Source organism: Lagopus muta, chromosome 2, assembly GCF_023343835.1.
Source record: "Lagopus muta isolate bLagMut1 chromosome 2, bLagMut1 primary, whole genome shotgun sequence".
Lineage (NCBI taxonomy): Eukaryota > Metazoa > Chordata > Aves > Galliformes > Phasianidae > Lagopus > Lagopus muta.
The window spans coordinates 108,181,241-108,193,281 of NC_064434.1; the positions used below are offsets into that span (position 1 = coordinate 108,181,241).

Sequence of the window (12,041 nt, forward strand, 5' to 3'; positions counted from 1 at the left end):
ATGGCACTAGTTCTCAGCTGGGGGAAAAGGAAGCAAATCCCCACTGGTCGCACCCCTAACGGATGGCACCCAGCATCTGATTTTGTGTTGCACTGCTTGTTTCTGGGGGAAAAAAAAAAAGAAAAGAAAAAAAAAAAAGGAACAATAAAGAAGTGCATTAAGATCTAAAATTGCAGAACAGGGAAATGAAATCAGTTTGTCACAGTAGATTTTTTTATTGACATCTTTAGTTTGTTTTGATGTCTGTAATTAAATCGCTAATTATGTGTTTCTGTTGCAGTGGTCATGCTTTTATTACATAATTGCTGCAAGTTTTTCTCTCACCACTAACAATATTTACTTAACCTTAGTACATGCTAGTTACATACTTCACAATGTAAAAACCTGGAAACGGAGTTATTGACTGTTACGATTAACTAAATCAGAGGGGTTTGGATCTGTCGCCATCAATTAAATGTGCTTTGTGGCAAAGGACCAAAAAGAATTAAAGGATGAAAGAATTGCGGTCAGTAAACAAAAAAATATTCTTTCAACACCGTTTGAAGGAAATGAAACAAAAGCCAATTGCAGGAGATAGGATTACTACTTTTTTTAAAAAGGGAGAGGGGAAAATAAAGTTTTGCCTCAGGTGATAAAATAATTTTTAAAAATCGTTTGTGCCCTGATCCTTTTTGCTTGCTGCTGTGTTTTCTCAGGAACTGTTTGATTTGGTGAGCTGCAATTCAGTCACCTTCCCTTTTGTTTCCTTGTGTTTTTTTTTTTCTTTCTTTCTTTCCCTTTTGAGTTTAGGCATAATTTTTGTCAGTGTATTTCAATGTATTCATTAATTTTTATCATTTGTTTATTTTATGCAAACCATAAGAGACATTTTTTCCTCAGTGAAGATTGCCTCTTTATTTTATTTTGAAATATTTGTATATTTATTTCATTAAATGAGATAATGCTTTTTCTTATTAACATAATTTCCAGTACATTAAACATATTTCTCCACAGACAGAATAGAGGAATCAGATTAAATGACAGTTAAATCACTTGCAGCAATTTCAACTGTTAAAAGAAATAAGTGTCTCTGTTTTCTTTGTGATCACGAGATGTGCTGTAAAGGGAAATGAAATACTAAAGAAAGGAGGGAAAACATAAAGAAATAATGACTAACTTATTGCAGTAATACCACTGAGAGAAGAAAAACTCCCTACAAATAAAAGGAAAAATAATATAGTGGTTTTGAAAGTTACCAAAATTCATTTCTTATTGATGAGTTCAGCACAAGCCTAATACTAAGCGAACTGCAGGGGAAAAAAAGAGAACAAACCGAGAATCAAAACCAACCCAAACAATGCCATAAACTACCGGTGATGAAAGAAGAAATAAATACTTTGCATTTAGGGGACTATTACTCTAAATGCCTTTAATTTTTAAATAATGTGTATTTTGCCATCTTTAGGGAAGGGGTAGGGAGGAGAAGCAATTATTCCTTTGTAAACTAACTGTGTGCTTTGCCTGTGTGCTTGCTAGGATGGGTAGGGCTTTCTAAAGGCCCTGTGCCCCTGCTGCAGCGTTGTGCTGTCCTAAGCAGGTGTAGGGCTGCTTTAAGGGGAAGCTCACCTTTTGTTAATTCTTATTTTGAGACGTTCCAGAACTATAATGATGTATGTATTTGTTTTAATTATATTTTTATTATTACTTTAATTTCCAGAGTCTGAAACAGCTGCTTTGAAGAGATCTTTCACATGAATGACTAGACTGTGAATTGCTAAGGTAATGCTCACGTTATTGCTTTGCCTCCAGACAAGTTTCCTGTGTTTATGCATTTAGCTGTAAATCAGTTATTTTTTACCAGTTTTATGTACCTGATCTTGTGGTTCCCCGTAATGACCAGTCCTGTATTTGTATATCTGAGTGTGTGTGCTCTGCAACTTGGAGTGCTTTATTCACCAAACTCTGCGACCTTCAGCTCTAAGTCAGAGAAGGTGCTCTCAGGATGGGGCTGGAATAGGAACCAGAGGTGAATGAAAGGGGATGCGTTTTAATTCCATGCCATAATATCTCTGAGTTAACTGAAGGGAAAAGAAAAAAATAAAAAGAATTTAAAAGATTTTAAAGATACTCATTTTGCTCTTCATGAGTAAAGAGGGAAAGCAGTTTCACTGTAGTTCTTCCTGCCGTGATGCAGTGCAGGATGCAGGAAATGGCAAAGTTGTAAGGCTTTCACTGCACTGTTTTCTGGTGCCAGAGGGCAGGCTCTGTCCTGCCTGCTGCAGCTGGGGAGGGTGCTGGCGTGCCGTGCACGTGGCCTCTGCATTCTGTGGTTGGTGTCCTGTGTGTCCTCATTTGTCATGCCAAGGGGAGCTGCCTGGGAATGGAAGTGGTGATGGAATTCAGCAGTTGAGGATACTCAACGTCTATCATTGACCTCTGCAGACAACAACCACAGCAGAGTATGGGATTGCATCCCATGCTACTGCACAGGTGCAGCAGTTTGAGCCTTTTTCAAAAACAGCTCCAAAGTTTGTGGTGGGTGTGGGCTGAGGGTTCCCTCAAGTTCTGCCTTAGGATCTGTATATGTGAAAGAAAGCTCTGAAATATTGAAAGTACAGCTAAGTGAAAGTAAGTGCTCAGAAATGTTTCTTATGATGGTGCTTATACTTACAGCCTTCATTACCATATTTTCAGAGGGTATAATAATCATTAATGTGTTTATTGTGCCCTTGTGAGTTAGGGCAGTAATGTTATCCTTCTATTAAACACACAGGGAGCAGAAACACAGGCCAAGTGCTTTACTCCAGCTCTCGTGGGAAGGCTGCCAAAGACCTGTTCCTATTTACTGGATTCTCTTCCATAATCTTGACTTGTTTCCTTATCTTTAGGTGTTTGTTCAAAGTGTCTAAGTCAGGAGACCATTTGTACTAGGCTTCCTCTAAGGCCAGAAAAGAATGGCAGAGATTTCCAGAGGAGAACTGTGATCTTTCTGCATGTACAGTCTTTCCCTGGGTGTTGGAGAGAGTCTACAAAAAAGCCATACTCCTCTCAGCACAGTATGCTATGAGACTTACATCTCTCTGCTCTGGATGCCCACTGTGATGCTGTGGTGTTCAGTACCACCAAGAAACAGAACATGCACATCTCTGACAAAGAACCAAGTGCAGTTCCAATTCAGTTAGTTCCTGAAGATCGGTCACTGGGCTTGTGAAATGATGTGAGAGAGTAATTTTGAACAATGGGTACCTGACAGTTGTGGCAGAAACAAGGAAGTGAAAAAAGTCCCTCGATAGGGCGTGAGCAGGTGTTCTCCCCTGGGTTTTGTTGGCATTGAGTCACACTCTACATGGCCATGAAGCTCTTCTCACTATGAGCAATTACCCTGCTTGGTCTCTGAGCTAGCACAATCCAGATCCTGTGTTCCTATCTCAAGAACTTCTTTAACATAGTCTGCATCCTTGCAAAGTAATTGGACATGTGTAACTTAGTATATACAGATGGTCCCTCTGAAATAAAAAGAATGAATACATAACATGTAATTGTGCTAAAAGTGATGGCGGGTTTTGAGACTTTGGGCAATAAAAGTGTGTGTGTAAAAGCTATCTTCAGAGAAACTATTTTTTAAATAAGACAGCAGTGAGAAAAACTAGTTTCAGAATCAAGCAAGTTTATACTTTGCCTATTCCGTTCTGAGGCTGTTTTTCTTCTTGTGACATAGCGAGAAACAAAAACACTCCTTGACCAAAAGTGCATGATGCTGAAGGTATCCTCAGAATAACATGATTTAGTTTTGGGAAAATATTAAAGCATGACTACATCAGACTTTCTGTGTTATATAACAGCACTTTTTCTATTCCACATTAAATATCATTTTCAGATTTCTCATCTTGCATGATATTGCCTATTTCATGCCTCTGTCAAACTGGCTGAAACAAGCTCTTTTCCCTGAACTCAAGATATTTGTGGATAAAGGATTATTACCTGTGGTGTATTTTAAAGGACAAATAAACTAGAGCATTGTTTAGGCAGACTTGCAGAGGCAGACAAGCTGTTCTGTTTCTTGTCCGATGCTGCAGCAAAGGTCTGTGTCAATATGAAGAGGGGGTTTAAGAGCACTGGCTTCACATTTTTCTGCTTAGATCAGTAACTTTAAGTTCTTAAGCACTCTACACGCTGGAATATTTTCTTGTTCCTTTTTCATTTGTTTTTTTTTTGTGTGTGTGTGTGTGACATATTCTACTTGTTGTATGGCGATATTTTAAAATTAATGAGCATATTTATTTATTGATAGGGATATGGAAATTCAGATGTACTTGATGATGTTACTAAGCTCTGGTGGGAAAGCATGCGGTGGTGGTGTCATTCCACACAGCTTTGTGGCTATGATGTACCTCTCTTCTCTGGAGATGGCCCGCCGCTGAGGTCACAGGAACACTTGAGGGCAGAAGGGTGGCTTGGGAATTGGGGCTTTTCTTGGCAGTATTTGAGGAGAATGAGTGACACTTCATTTTTTATTTTGGTGGCTGGTTTTTGTTTGACGCAATAAGAATGGCAAAATAAATTGAGAGACAAAAACGAAGCTCAGTTCCTCTGCTCTTTAGAAAAGATCTCAAACAACAGAATCTCTCCCCACTCTGTCCACTGTGGTATAATGTGTCTGACTTGATTATTCCTCTCCTGCTGAAATGCGATGCAGCTGGACAGTATCTTCACTGAAATACACGGGAGAATTATGGAAATGTGAACCAAAATTTGTGAAAAGCTGAATCTATATTCACCTTATTGATCTATCTATCTACATCTACAGATTTTGATTCCTGTAACTGAGATGCAATTACTTATCTCTGAAAGTGATTCTGTGTTCATTCGTGGTGCAGGGTTGGGACTGTGCCCTTCCCTAAGTGATGAGTAGAGCTGTTGATTTATCTCAGACTTCAGTCATATCGGGGACAAGATCTTTAACTCTTTCCTTCTTTCCTTTCTTTTCCCTGTAATTCTCAGCTCACTGCAATTTTTCTCTAGCTCCTGACAAAACATTCAGGAGGAATGTCCTACTTCCTCTGAAGGCAGTCAGCCACCTCCTTCCCCATGACAGTTCATAGCTAGTTTTCTAAGGAGATGAGGCTCACCCCTTGGGCCTGCACATCTACTCCCTTCAGTGAATCCAGCATTTGCAAACCTGTTTGTAAAGGAGTTTCAAAATAACTGTTTTGAGAACTGTAAAGCTGATGTTGTGTAAGTACAGAACAGACATCTCCCAAGTACCTCGCTGAGGGAAGATGGACAGGACTCATTCACTGACCTCTCTCCCATGTCAACAGCTTGCTGATCAGTCAGCGCATGCATACTCTTGGACAAACAACAGCCTTTGTTGCTGTCCTTTCTGTTATAAAGGTAATGGTTGGTGTGGGAGGACAAAATATGATTGTAAAAAATGGGCTTCAATAGTCATACTGCTTCGTGGAATAGATTATTGTTACTTCATATGGAAACTCAAGAGGAGACAGTGGCATGGATGGAAAATAGAAGTCTAATATTTCTCGTGATATTTCCAGCAAGTAAATGTGAATATAATAAAATGCATATGTTTCTCGAAAAATATTATGTTAAATTTAGCTGCTTTCTGCTTAAAAAGGCAAGAGGAGAATGATAATAAATGCCATTTGAAAATAGAAGTGTCCTCAGCTTCCTGTTTCCAGTAGGCTTTGGGTAATTCATTTGTTCTACTTGTAGTTTCCCTATTGATGCCTCATCCTTTCCAGAACTGTCTGTGGGCCATCCTTAGCCAGAGTTTCCGGCGGTTATTTTTGCACTATTGTTAAACAGTACCATACAGAATGTTGCTTTTTCAATTTATCATGTGGGATCAGCGCTTAGTTTTCTATTGTGGCATGCTTGGATGTTTGTCACTTTTATGCCTTAGCAGCTAGAAACACAAATGTTTCTCTCTTTGTTTTCTTCTTTTATATCATTTAGTTCACACTGTCTTTACATCAGCAATTCGTAGAAATGAGATCAAATTCTTGGAATATAATCAGTTTGCTTTAAAAAAGTTTGAAGGATACAATTCATGTGTATTAGTGAGTGCTCTGTCAATGGCTTTATTTTACTATACAGATCTGTATGAGGGAAAGGGTGGAAAAAACCCAAATACCTATTTTTATTTAAACTTCTTAGCTTAGTCATTCAGTCTCAGCTAGCTCAGCATGCTCCTGCAGAGTGACTCGTGCCTGCACTGAGAGCTATTTTGAAGCTAACAGAGCTCATGCACGGGCAAAAATCTGCATGCATGGATATCATTGCATGACAAAGACCATCTGTTTGCGTTTTCTGTGCATGTAACCCCAAACCAGGCAGTACTAGTACCACATGTTATACAGCCACTACTTTACTGCAATTGATCTAAAATTGACAGAAGTTTTTTCATGACACTGACAGCACACTTATTATTTTGTTTACTTTCGAGTTTGTGGCAAAGACTTTTTTTTTATTATTTCTGTATGATATCAATTCTTGCATGACACTGACGAAGGAACTGTTAAAACAACTGCTGTGGAATTGCCAGGTCACAGCCTGAACCACTGGCTGAGCACCAGGTGAGAAGGTGAACCCAGGGAGCTCAGGTGCAAGCAGTGCACCTGAGTGACCAGAAGGGATGGATTGTGGACCCACCCCTCCTCACCCTCGTTTAAGGGTTAGCAGCTAATGAAGCAGTATTGCTGTGGGTAGAGATTGTGCTCATCTTGAGCCATCACTGGTTGTTGGAAGGGATGGGCCTGTTTTCCTTCTTTTTTACCAGCTATTGCGCTGTAATGTTTGTATCCTATTGGCACTGTCATCAAATTCTTTTGCCACACAACGATCCATAGGAAATAGGCTACTGCCACCAAGAAGCTGTCAGTTCTGCCATTCAGTAGCTTGACTACTGCCATGCAATGTAATTTGAGGTAATTATGCTATTAGCATGACTTCTGTAAAACAAGGAGTTAGTTTTTAGCAAAACAGCTGACAACTTGTACAATATTATTTCCATAACTCCTTTTCCTGATCTGGGTGGTTTCAATGTACTGCATATTTTTTAGCTCTCTCAATATTCAATAACCTAATACTAATGTTTAAATTGCTCTGCAAGAGATACATCTTAGATGAATCCAGTGCACTGGGAGCTTCCGGATTTTTCCACTTGCTGAATTGTTGAACGCCACGTGACCCATGGTGCAAATCCTGCTGGAGACAAAATACTACTTTCCTTTAGTTTCTTTGGTTAGTTAAGTACTTTCAATAAAACCAACTGTGATTTGAGGTGAAGAATCCTTGCAGCAATTAGGATTCATTTACTACTGGAGCGTTATATTAATTACACATTTGTAACCACATGGATAGGCACAAAACCGATCGCACGTGTCTGTATTTAGAGATTCGTAGACAGAAGATTTAACGTAAACATAGAAATGTTAAACTACTCATCTGTAGCCTGCAAAGAAGATAACAAGAAGGATTCTGTTCTCTGTGTGATTTGTGAACAATGCTAAGTAAATATTCATCATTAGTATATAATAACTGTTGCTTTTGGCAGTTCACTTTTCATTTAATTTGATAATGTGTCCAGTAAATGAAGTGGTACAGGCTGCAGTGTTTTACCATCACAATTGCATATTTTCAATCATTGTTAAATGAAGGCAGCTCAAGGCAAAGCTTTAACCCCCACTAGTTCTGTATGTGATGTAAAAAGAGACGGTGCTATCAATCTTTATTGTCTGTCTCGGTTACTGTAATTGCATTCAATAGTCCACTGATTCTGTTGTTTGTGCTAATGTCAGGAGCAGTGAAGAGCCAGATGCTCAGACTAGATCATATGCATCCAGTGGCCACTTTGATAAGTTGGCAGCAAGTCTCTGGGTTCGATGATGAATTGTTAGCGCTATAGATTATGAGCAGCTGAATGCTGGGAGTGTATATAGAGAAACTTCTTACCTTGTTTTAAATCTGGCATTGTGATGCTAGCTAAAGGGCATGTCATGTATTATTCAAATGCGTCTTGTGCTGCAAATATGCCAATGAGTCACTGCATCCCCTGAACAGTAAAACAACAACAAGAAAAAAAAAAAGTATAAAAAGCCTCGGAGTGATTTGAACATGACGTTAATAGTCCTAAAACACTAAAAAAAGTATTTCAAAATAACCTCTAATAGTTATGATTACCCGATTCAACAAGAGAGCTTGTGAGTTATGGTATTCCATCCTTGAATCTACCTTAAAATGTGACTTTTTCTGACAGCTTTTTTTTTTTTTTTTTTTCTCTTTAATTTGAACAAGTAGATGGAATGTTTTATGGAGAAACAAACATTAATGCTTTAGTGAAGTATGAGCAGTAATACACCTCTGTGAAAAAAAGTGCAAATATGGGGACTATAGCATAAGTTATTTGCTTCCTACATGTTTCTTGCTGCTCTACTGTATGGCCCACACCAGTGTTCTTGAAGAATTAACTTTTAAGCTGTTTGATGAGTGTCATCCCTTGGACAGGTAGCTGCTGGAGGGCATCCAAGAAGTCTTGAGAGCCTCTTCTTCATCTAGTTTACATAATTCAGCCAGAAAATGACCTTAGGTTTTTGTCAGGATAATCTTGAATGGCATGATCTCAATTCTGTGTGTGTTTGGTTGGGTTGCTAGCTTGGTTACCAGTGTGCTCCATGATAGCTCATCACAGAATCATAGAATCACCAAGGTTGGAAAAGACCTACAAGATCATCCAGTCCAACCATCTCCATGTCACCAACAGTTCTCACTAAACCATGTCCCTTATCACAATGTCTAAACGTTCCTTGAAGACCTCCAGGCTTGGTGACTCTACCACCTCCCTGGCCAACAGAAGTCACCTGTCTGCTTACTCTGGTAACCATTTTGGTTTCTCTATTACTGTGTCCTTTCAAAGTTACTTTTACAACTGTATTTAAGGGATGTAATTTGTATTATTATTGCTTTTGGTAAAGTTTTTCTTTGTTTTTTTTTTTTGTTTTGTTTGTTTGTTTTTTTTAAGTCATAATATATACATTTAGAAAAACCTAGCTTTATAACTTTGCAATAGATTCCAACAGCTGAGTTTTAGAAGATATATATATGAAATGTAAACCTGAAGTGTTATTAGTATGGGAGTAATTGATTTTTTTTTCTTAAGATTCTGAAGATGGGTCACTAATTTAGGGAGCTGCTCATATATTTACCCACAAATAAAAAGTGCCCTTAATTTATCAGAAACTGTGTTTGCATCATCTATCAGTTTCTTTGGGAACTGCGAGAGCTTACTGTCTTGAAGTTTGTGGGGTTTTCTAATTTTATTTTTTTTGTCTTTCAGGCCGCAATATTCAGTCTATGAAAGGAATTCAGTAGCTTAAGTAATAGCCTGTGAGTTTCTCTATAAGTTTTTGGTTTCTTAGTAAGAGGTAATAACCACCTTGAGCACAGAAATGTCAGTGAATAAAATTCCAAACAGAACTTTTTTCCTCGCAGTGGTGGAAAGCAGAATTAGTTACTCGCTCTGCAGTGCAAGAGGTGGGGACTTCCAAAGCCACTATTCACAGCTGCCAGAATAATAACAGAATCATAGAATGGCCTGGGTTGAAAAGGATCTCAGAGATAATCTAGTTTCAACTTCCCTGCCATGGGCAGGGTTGCCAACCACCAGACCAGGCTGCCCAGAGCCACATCCAGCCTGGACTCAAATGCCTCGTTGATTCTTAGAAACGACATCTTGAACAAAAGCCTTCAACAAGTGTCTAATGAAAAATGTCATACACAGTAATGTCTGAAGGACAGAATAATTCCTAGGCACATATTGTATACCTGTATACCATACTGCTGGCTTGTTTTCCTGTGCCTGGTGTCCCCTTCTAGTATAGTATTCACTGTCTTCTCCTCTTAGACTTCAGAAGAGTAATTCACGCTCAGCTTTAAGAGACTGACTATGATCCTGTGCTTAGGAGATGTTTTTTTTGGGAAACTTCTGGTCTGGAGACCTTCCTTGAACTGGAACTTGCAGCTGTGTCTCCTTGTAGGTAAGCCAGTCCTGTCTTCATCACTTCTCATGGCTACTTCACGCAGCTGTTTGGCTGTTGCACGTCTTATCATGGTGCCTCAGCCTTCCCTTGCAAAGTGGGGAATGTAGCTCAGGACATAGCCACATGCTAAATTGGTTTCAGTAGCCAAGTCTGCTGAAGTCTTTCTTCAGTTCTCTTCTTTCTGTCATCTGGCTGTAACTTGGTTATTGTGCCTGCTGTCTTTTTGGGATGCTACATCCAACCACATGCCCACTGGTGTTTCCCAGGCTTGCTGGGCACCACGTTAGCTTGGGTCAGAAAGCTGATTTCAGCTACAGCCCAAGTCTAGCTGGAGCAGTGTGCAGGAGCTGGCTTCCTGTCCTGCCTACACAACAGGATAAGGAGGGAAATAAAGTTTTTCTGTCCTCCCACCTGTCTGGGAAAGCTGCCCTTGGGTGAGAGAAACAAAGCGCTGCAGACCACGTGTACGCTCTATGTGAATGGGCGTGCAAGTATTTTCTCATATGTTCTATCTATTTTATGAAATGGAACTGTGTAGTGTTTGGAAGTGTAGGGTGAACTTGCTGCTGCTTAATGCTGCTGTTTTTGCAATCTGATATGCATATAGAGTTGTTATTTAAGGGAGTTCAGGAAACGAAAATGAGTTTGTTACACTCATGATATCTACAGTTGCTTTTATTTTTTCCTTTGCATTTAGTTCAAATTAATCAATTAAAGTGCACAGATGTTCAATTAAAGCTTAAAAAAAATCCATGGCTACAGCTGTTTTGAAGCCACATTGTTGAAATTTAACATATCTAATAATGCTTCTCTCTCTGAAATTCAATTAATGACTCTCTGCTAAATTATTTTGCATTGATAAATTAAAAGAAATGAGAAGTAAATTATAAGGAGATGTAGGCTGTCTGCTCCATTCATTAGTTAGAATAACAGAGTAGCCCGTAAGATATCAAAATAGAGGATCTGCTTTTCATTTTCTTATGTTGATGTGCAGAAAAACTGCTTCCTAGCCAAAATATATTGGTTTAGTTGGAAATTATTGATATTTCTCCTGCAATTCAAGGACATGAAATAGCTACCACAGAAAAGTTATGCGCTAATACAAACCATACTGAAAACTTGAATACCTCCAATGCTGTACAGGGAATGATAGTGGTATCATGGCACAGTAGCTGTTAATAGCATCAGGGATTTTAATCATGATGGTTATGTTCTAATATTATTTGTAAAGTAAGAGAGCTTAAGATAAGCTGGAGGAGAGGCAATGATGACAGCTCCAGCAGACCAAGGTTTTCCTGTGGTGGTGGCTGTGCTTCTCAGCAAGCTCAGATGCACAACAGACAGGATAAGTTAGCACAAAAGGATATTTTCTGCTGCGTTTGAAGAAAGAATTTGTTTTGTGGGACACTCACCGGTTTCTACGCAGGCTTTACCACACCACATTAATTTATGTAGTGCAAAGAGAAAAGTACAGTGAAGGTGGAACTAGTGAAGGTGGGGCTTCTTTGTGCCTCCATCTGTTGGGGTTAACCAACCCGTGTCTGCTTGGGCTCCAGACATACAGAGAATTTCTTAATGCACACAGTGTGAGTCTACATTCTTCACTTTAAGATTAAATATTCGATTTAATACATGTAACTACGGTCAAGCACTGAGATATATACAGCAAGGCTGTGATATTTATATTTTCTTGGAGCTGTTGCATATTTGGGTTGGATGCTTTAAAGGCTGTTTTTGTTTGGAGGCAAACATGGGGGATCTGAGAATGTGCAGAGGTAGTCAGCATATGGTCGGTGCTCTCCACCCCATGCCCACTACTGTTTTTCTACCTGTGGCCTGGCAACCCCTAGCCCTGTACTGCTGGTGCTCAGGATGCAGAGGAGAGGTCATCAGCCCCATCCTAGAAGCATTATTGGATTTGGCAGATGGAATCTTATGGCTCTCACCAGATCTTACAAAATGCCGTGTGTGGCCCTAAGGGAATGCCTTGCAGCTTGAAAACAG

General features: G+C 39.3%; 2 long non-coding RNA genes across 27 annotated transcripts in view; one reads left to right on the forward strand and one right to left on the reverse strand.

Moving 5' to 3' along the window:
* LOC125688811 (uncharacterized) overlaps window positions 1–12,041 on the forward strand; it is a 457,848-nt gene that overhangs the window by 117,184 nt on the left and 328,623 nt on the right. For 25 of the 26 annotated variants that reach the window (XR_007374887.1, XR_007374890.1, XR_007374889.1 and 22 more), the window contains exon 2: window positions 1,697–1,758. The exons of the other annotated variant lie outside the window; for it this stretch is intronic. This is a non-coding gene — a long non-coding RNA (uncharacterized LOC125688811). The remainder of the gene's footprint in view (window positions 1–1,696; window positions 1,759–12,041) is intronic. 26 annotated transcript variants of the gene reach the window in all.
* LOC125688813 (uncharacterized) overlaps window positions 1–12,041 on the reverse strand; it is a 30,961-nt gene that overhangs the window by 6,735 nt on the left and 12,185 nt on the right. Inside the window, exon 2 of the long non-coding RNA XR_007374912.1 lies at window positions 7,954–8,053. This is a non-coding gene — a long non-coding RNA (uncharacterized LOC125688813). The remainder of the gene's footprint in view (window positions 1–7,953; window positions 8,054–12,041) is intronic.